General features: G+C 47.0%; 1 pseudogene; it reads left to right on the top strand.

The window, feature by feature from the left end:
* The window catches only part of LOC123056624 (uncharacterized), an 8,144-nt pseudogene extending 4,251 nt beyond the window's left edge, over positions 1 to 3,893 (top strand).
* The last annotated feature ends 2,800 nt before the right edge of the window (positions 3,894 to 6,693 follow it).

The following is a 6,693-nucleotide window of genomic DNA, read 5'->3' as shown; positions in this document are numbered from 1 at the left end:
GCTGCTCTACTCTGGCATAGTTTCTATTCTACTCCCTTAGTTCCTACATATAATCCTTTCTGGATATTTCAATACGTACGACATATAGATGTATGTAGACATATTTTAGAGTGTAGATTCACTCATTTTGCTCCATATGTAGTCCATATTGGAATCTCTAAAAGGGCTTATATTTAGGAACACAGGGAGTACTTGGTCGTGAACCAAACTACCATGTCGAGGCCCATTCAGGCTTCGGTTGCCACCACTGCATTCGACTGGGCTCCTACGTTCATGCTTGTGTAGTTGCATGACAGAGATTCTGTAATTTTGGAACCAAGGGTGCCCCTGCTGTTTTGAACCCATGATATACAGTTCAACTTTGTTTTCTGCTTGATTGATGCCACTCGACTCCAGCCTTTTTCTTTATTGTGGTCTTCCATGTATGAGGCTAGTTCAACTATGAATGGTTTCAATTCATCATATGATATTTCGTAATGCTGCATGATGTGTGTGTGTATTGTACATCTTCTGAAACATATGAGTTCTTTTGTAGGGACAAATGGTAGAAAGTAGCAAGTCCACAAGTTGATCAAAGATGTTCTCCTGATTGCTTTTGTTGAGAACAGGGTTCACACATTTTGTTCATATGGAAGTTGATTTGGCTTGGTGATTGAAGAGTTGGTCTTCCATAATATTCTGTAGTAGTCAAGTGATCAAGCACTTGTCTCTTAGGAACTTTGGCCATTATGCTTGTAATAACGTGCCTCTCTCGGTACTTATATCTGACTTGTGTATACTTAATGGCTGTAGCTAATTTGAGTGAAGAAAACTAATGAATCTTCTATATATGTCGAATGAATGCATTGATCAATGGTATCTTTTGCTGAATAGAAGAGTGCAATTGTCCGTATATGTATTTCGTATTGAACATGAATTGAATATTATGAATGTGTTTTCACTCACAATATGGAGCATTTGCATTTGTCGTGAAATGTAGAGCGCTGACAGCAAATCTGTTGGCAGAAGTATTGGGTGTCGCACAAACTGTCGGCATAGGGCACTTACACACAAACTGTCGGCGTAGCAATGTATGTCACACAATGTGTCGGTATAGTGCACTGTCAGATGATCTGTCGGCATAGAACAGTCTGTCGGTGTATAAATGTCTGTCGCTATAGGTCTCTCCAAAGCTGACATACTATCTGTCGGCATATATTTATCTGTCGGCGAAGACCTTTCCCGGCAGGACTATAGGCGACAGCTCTTTTCTATCGGCAAAGGTCTTTGCTGACACTAAATGTGTCGCCTTAGGTACCCTATGCCGACAGAAAATTTGACGCTCCTTTGAGTGTCGTGGTGTAGTGGTTTCATTACCTCCATATATCAAATCTTGGTTGGATGACTTCTTTTCGTGTATACAATCCTAAATATTGATATCTTCATGATACAATATCAGTTGAATAACTAGTGTAGGTGTTTCTACCTTAACCTCCAAAAGAAGTATTATTCTCACAAAAGTTACAAATTAAGTATTTAGCATCTTTTTTTAGGGAGAAGTTTTTAGCGGGCATTATGTTTTTTTGTTTGTTGAGAAAACAACAGTTTTTTTTTGAGAAATAACAGCAGGTGTTATGTGCGTGTAGACATGTAGTAGTAGTGCGTACTCGTCTTCTATTTGGGCAATTGCTCGGCCCAGCTTCTCACCTATCTCCCCTTTCCTTGTTCTTTCGGCTCCCACTTACAACGCCAGACAGAAGACCGAATAAAGGGGGACAAGATCCCAAGACAGAGAGAGGCGGCTCGCTTCCAGCAAGAGCAACCAGAAATCTGCGATCCGGCGGCTGGCCTCGCCGCCGCCACTGCTTTCGGCGGAAGGAAGGGAGGAAGCGATGGGAAAGCGGGAGGAGAGGGAGAAAGATGAGGGCGGTCTCAGCCAGAGGATGAAGGTTGGGGCGGCGGGCCCCGTCTTCACCATGGACGACCTCGATGTCCTTGACAGCTCCGTCTGCTGCCATCCCCTGCGCCCTCCCATTTTGCAGGTAATATCCCTTGTGTTTGATTTGATCTCTGCTGGTTCAACTCAAGCCCTACGAGTAGGAGCTTCTCAAAGGCGATAGGATATCAATAGATCTGGGGAACTATCTGGGTGTCTTATAATACTTCGAAAGTCGTTAATAATCAGATTCGATTACTATTATGATACTTCCAGTTCGTCTGACTTTGTCCGCAAACTGCAGGATTTTCCTGAAATTGTTAAGTTAGCTAGAATCGGATAGGGTGATTAACTGATTACAAGATTGTATGTTTTTGGATTGTAATTATGTAGTTGCAAAATTGCAAGTTAAGGTTGAAAATTCTGAATAATCAGAACAACATCACATCCAATGCACACATTATTAGTCCAAATGGCTAACAAAAACAGATCCTTGCAATTTGGTCATTAGCATAATTACTGACTCATATCATACGCATTGATTTGTTGTTTCTGTCGTCAGTGTTTGTATACTATGGGTCATACCATATGTTCGTCTTGCCATGAAAAGCTCCCAGGCAAGTGCTGCTTCTGCTCCCTTCCCACCGTCTACAACTGAAGATGGCAACGGGGCCCCAAAACCCGCGTCCCCGCGGGTTTTTACCCTATTAGGGGACGGGGATGGGCGTCTTTTCATCCCCGCGGGGCTGTTGTTGGGCACATTATACAACCCGACATGTTTCGTGGGTTTGCACCCGTTTCGGTAGTCCCCGAACCCGAAACCCGGCAAACCCGGCAAAATACATTTTTTTACCAACCAGTGCTCCTGCGCAGCCCAACCCAAAACTACCGAGCCCCCCAGCGTCGAAGGCGAAACAGCCAGTATCGCCCGCTCTTTTCCCCCTCGCTCGAGCCCTCATCTCTCTCTCCCACATAATACCTAACCCTAAACCTAGCTAGGACCCCAGCCGCCGCCTGGCTCGATCCCATCTCGCAAGATCCGCTGACCACGATCTGCGCCGGCGAGCCTCCTCCCTCCACGTCTTCTCCCCTGCCGCCGGTCTAATCTGGAGAAAGGGCGTCGCCACCGGTGACGAACTCAATGGTGGCCTCTTCACGTCCCAAGTCGAGTTGTTTTTTGTTGAAATTTGCTCTAGTTATGCTGCTGAAATGTGCTTATTTTGCTGCTGAAATGTTATTATTTGTCGTCACTATGTTTGTTTAAATATTTTGATTTTCTCGTGGGTTCCCCGCGGGTTCCCCGAAACCCGATGAGTTTAGGGGACGGGCGGAAAACTAGCCCCGTGGACGGTGATGGGGATGGGGACGGGTTTGCGATTTTCTCGTGGGGATGGGTTTGGGAAGGCAAAATCCGATGGGTTTCGTCCCTGTTGCCATCTGGATCTACAACCGCTGCCGCACGCTAGAAGATGTAGTTGAATCCCTCGAAGTTGCTTGCCCCAATGGATGCACTGCGAGGATAAAATACTACCAAAAACAAGAGCATGGGAAAGATTGTCCGCACGCACCATGCTTCTGTCCCATAGCCAACTGCAGCTTCAGCGGACCAACTGCAATGCTCTTGGAGAATTTCCCAGCCAAGCACAACTTGCGCGCCCTAGAAGTTACATACAGCGAGTGGTTCGGGATATATATGGACACCTGTTCCTGGTCTGCATGAAGCTGGAGTCCTTCGGTGGTGTCTTGAAGGTCTGCTGCGTCCAGCCTTACAATACTGGAATTAAGTTCAAGTGCGGTCTGGCATTTGTCATGCACCAAAACGGGCAACTCCCTCGCTATGGAGTTCCAAACGAGGAATACTAATCTGTATGATGGGCTTCCCGATGATGACTTCCCATTCCTTGTGCTGAAGGTGTTGCTTCCAGCTGCCGGTACAAGTGCCACAATCGTAGTGCAAATGGAACTCACACTACAATAGGCCCCATTTGCGGGTGATGGAGCACTTGGGGATCATTGCGTTTGACTAGTGACTATATCTGAATCTTTCAGCTTTGGCGAGGGCAATAGTGTTCTTTTGGTCTCTATTAGACATCCATCATATTGCAGGATGAGCACTATGTTTGTAGTTTTTTGGCAAATTTTTGCTTCAAATCATCGAGAATGAGCACAAACATACATTGTTGAACTCGATTTTTTCAGCAAACATGCATGACATGTGCACCATGTTTTGTTTTATCAGCACTTGAACCTGGATCGAACCATCATTATGAATGATCTACAAAAGGGTTTGAAAGCGAAAATCTCCTAAGGCTTGCAACAGTGATTACATGGCCATGTTGCAAAAGCCTAAACACCGCATGGCCGCAACTCAGGAGATATCAAAATCCACTTCCGAAAGTGAAGCAAAGCATGAGCCAGGGCGACCTGGGCAACATGCTTTGATGATGATGGAATGGAAAGGATGCACGATTGTTATGGAAATTCTGATACAAGTAGATTCTGTTGGGATCGTAGCAGAAATTAAAAAAAAATCTACGCATCACCAAGATCAATCTATGGAGTATTCTAGCAACGAGGGGAATAGGAGTGCATCTACATACCCTTGTAGATCGCAAGCGGAAGCGTTCAAGTGAACGGGGATGATGGAGTCGTACTCGCCGTGATCCAAATCACCGATGACCAAGTGCCGAACGGACAGCACCTCCGCGTTCAACACACGTACGGTTGGGAAGACGTCTCCTCCTTCTTGATCCAGCAAGGGGGAAGGAGAGGTTGATGAAGATCCAGCAGCACGACGGCGTGGTGGTGGATGCAGCAGGATCCCGGCAGGGCTTCGCCAAGCACAAGCAGGGAGGAGAGGTGTTACGGAGGGAGAGGGAGGCGCCAAGAGCAAGGTGCGGCTGCCCTCCCTCCCTTCCACTATATATAGGGGCTAGGGGGGTGCATGCCCCCTTGGAGATCCCATCTAAAAGGGGGGGGGCGGCCCCTGGGGGCAACGGCCCCCTTAGGGTTTCCAACCAAGGGGCACATGCCCCCTCGGGGGGGGGGGCAACGGCCCCCTAGGGTTTCCAACCCGAGGTGCCTTGGGCCCTTGGGTGGGGCGCACCAGCCCATCAGGGGCTGGTTCCCATGCCACTTCAGCCCATGGGGCCCTCCAGGATAGGTGGCCCCATTCGGTGGACCCCCGGGACCCTTCCGGTGGTCTCGGTACAATACCGGTAACCCCCGAAACCTTCCCGCTGGCCGAAACTGGACTTCCTATATATAAATCTTTACCTCCGGACCATTCCGGAACTCCTCGTGACGTCCGAGATCTCATATGGGACTCCGAACAACTTTCGGGTTACTGCATACTAATATCTCTACAACCCTAGCGTCACCGAACCTTAAGTGTGTAGACCCTACGGGTTCGGGAGACACGCAGACATGACCGAGACGCCTCTCCGGTCAATAACCAACAGCGGGATCTGGATACCCATGTTGGCTCCCACATGCTCCTCGATGATCTCATCGGATGAACCATGATGTCAAGGACTTAATCAATCCCGTATTCAATTCCCTTTGTCAATCGGTACGTTACTTGCCCGAGACTCGATCGTCGGTATCCCAATACCTTGTTCAATCTCGTTACCGGCAAGTCACCTTACTCGTACCGTAATGCATGATCCCGTGACCAACCCCTTGGTCACATTGAGCTCATTATGATGATGCATTATCGAGTGGGCCCAGAGATACCTCTCCGTCATACAGAGTGACAAATCCCAGTCTCGATTCGTGCCAACCCAACAGACACTTTCGGAGATACCTGTAATGTACCTTTATAGTCACCCAGTTACGTTGTGACGTTTGGCACACCCAAGGCACTCCTACGGTATCAGGGAGTTGCACAATCTCATGGTCTAAGGAAATGATACTTGACATTCAGAAAACCTACAGCAAACGAACTACACGATCTTTGAGTTAAGCATAGGATTGGATCTTGTCCATCACATCATTCTCCTAATAATGTGATCCCGTTATCAATGACATCCCCATGTCCATAGCCAGGAAACCATGACTATATGTTGATCAACGAGCTAGTCAACTAGAGGCTCACTAGGGACACATTGCGGTCTATGTATTCACACATGTATTACGATTTCCGGATAATACAATTATAGCATGAATAATAGACAATTATCATGAACAAGGAAATATAATAATTATTTTATTATTACCTCTAGGGCATATTTCCAACAGTCTCACACTTGCACTAGAGTCAATCATCTAGTTACATTGTGATGAATCGAACACCCATGGAATTCTGGTGTTGATCATGTTTTGCTCTAGGGAGAGGTTTAGTCAACGGATCTGCTACATTCAGGTCCGTATGTACTTCACAAATTTCTATGTCTCCATTTTGAACACTTTCACGAATGGAGTTGAAGCGACGCTTGATATGCCTAGTCTTCCTGTGAAACCTGGGCTCCTTGGCAAGGGCAATAGCTCCAGTGTTGTCACAGAAGAGAGTCATCGGCCCCGACGCATTGGGTATGACTCCTAGGTCGGTGATGAACTCCTTCACCCAGATTTCTTCTTGTGGTGCCTCCGAGGCTGCCATGTATTCTGCTTCACATGTAGATCCCGCCACGACGCTTTGCTTGCAACTGCACTAGCTTACTACCCCACCATTCAAAATATACACGTATCCGGTTTGTGACTTAGAGTCATCCAGATCTGTGTCGAAGCTAGCGTCGATGTAACCCTTTACGACGAGCTCTTCGCCACCTCCATAAACG

The sequence above is a fragment of the Triticum aestivum genome, chromosome 3A (genome assembly GCF_018294505.1).
Source record: "Triticum aestivum cultivar Chinese Spring chromosome 3A, IWGSC CS RefSeq v2.1, whole genome shotgun sequence".
NCBI lineage: Eukaryota > Viridiplantae > Streptophyta > Magnoliopsida > Poales > Poaceae > Triticum > Triticum aestivum.
Note: the sequence above shows the minus strand (reverse complement) of the source record. Positions and strands in the feature narration are given on the sequence as shown.